The sequence below is a fragment of the Lepidochelys kempii genome, chromosome 8, assembly GCF_965140285.1.
Source record: "Lepidochelys kempii isolate rLepKem1 chromosome 8, rLepKem1.hap1, whole genome shotgun sequence".
Taxonomy (NCBI): Eukaryota; Metazoa; Chordata; order Testudines; family Cheloniidae; genus Lepidochelys; species Lepidochelys kempii.
This window is the reverse complement of record NC_136387.1, coordinates 9460431-9461616: the sequence shown is the minus strand read 5'-3', so window position 1 is coordinate 9461616 and position 1186 is coordinate 9460431.

The following is a 1186-nucleotide window of genomic DNA, read 5'->3' as shown; positions in this document are numbered from 1 at the left end:
CCAGCCCCGCCCCCGCGAGGCCAGCGCCGCGCTCCTGAGGGAAACTGCCAGCGTAGCAGGCCCGGGCCCGGCCTCGTTCGGGGAGCGCCAGGCCCAGTGCGCTTCCCGCCAAGTCACGCCCCGCCCATCGGTCGGCCGCCCGCTGCTGAGGCCGCAGCTGGGAGGCGAGAAGAGCAAGGGTAGGGCGGGGAGCGCTGGCTGGGAGGGGTGGCGTTAGACTGGCACCCTCCGGAGTATTTCTGCCCCATGCCCGCCCTTCAGGGCTCTGCCAGCTGCGGTTGGCTGTATTCCTGGAAGTCTCTCCACCTGACCGTCTTTAATTAAAGATTCATCTTTAGCTGCTGGAGACTGCAGGACAATCCTGGACGTTTGGCAACCCTTCACGGCCTCCCTGCTGCCAGCCTAGGCCCGCGGCCTCACCCGACTTGTACCCACCCTACCTGCCTCACCCCACAGCCTCCCTATGCCTGCCACCCTGGCCCTGCTGCCTCCCCGCTGACCTGGGCCCACCTTGGCCCTGCAGCTTTCCCACACCCTCCCTGCTGGCCTTGGCCCCACGCTCCCCCTAGACCAGTTCTCCTGCCTCCCTCTCTTGATGCCGCAGAGAGGGGATGGGCACCCTGGAGTCTCCTAATTCTCAGGCCCAGCCCTGCTATTGCTTGTGCATGTAAGAGCCAGTCTGTCTCGCTGTTACCCCAGGGTTGTCACTTCCAAGGGGCAGAAAACTCAGTCACTGGCCAGGCCCTCCACAAAGAAAAGGACCCTAGTGCTGACAGCAATAAAAACCAGCCAGATGGGAACCGTAGCAATTAAGCCAGGGATGGCCAACCTGAGTCTGAGAAGGAGCCAGACTTTATCAATGTACATTGCCAAAGAGCCACAGTAATGCGTCAGCAGCCCCTCATCAGCTTCCTCCCCTGCTCCCAGGGCCTTCCACTCCCTGGTAGCCTTGCTGATTAGTGCCTCCCCCTCCCTCCCCACACCCCCAATCAGCTGTTTCCTGGCATTCAGGAGGCTCGGAGGGGAAAGAGCGAGGGCAGGGCTGTCTCGGGAAGAGGTAGAGTGGGGGTTGGGCCTGAGCAGTGAGCACCCCCCTGCCCATTGGAAAGTTGGTGCCTTTAGCTCCAGCCCCAAAGTTGGTGCCTGTACAAGGAGCTGCATATTAACCTCTGAAGAGCCGCATGTG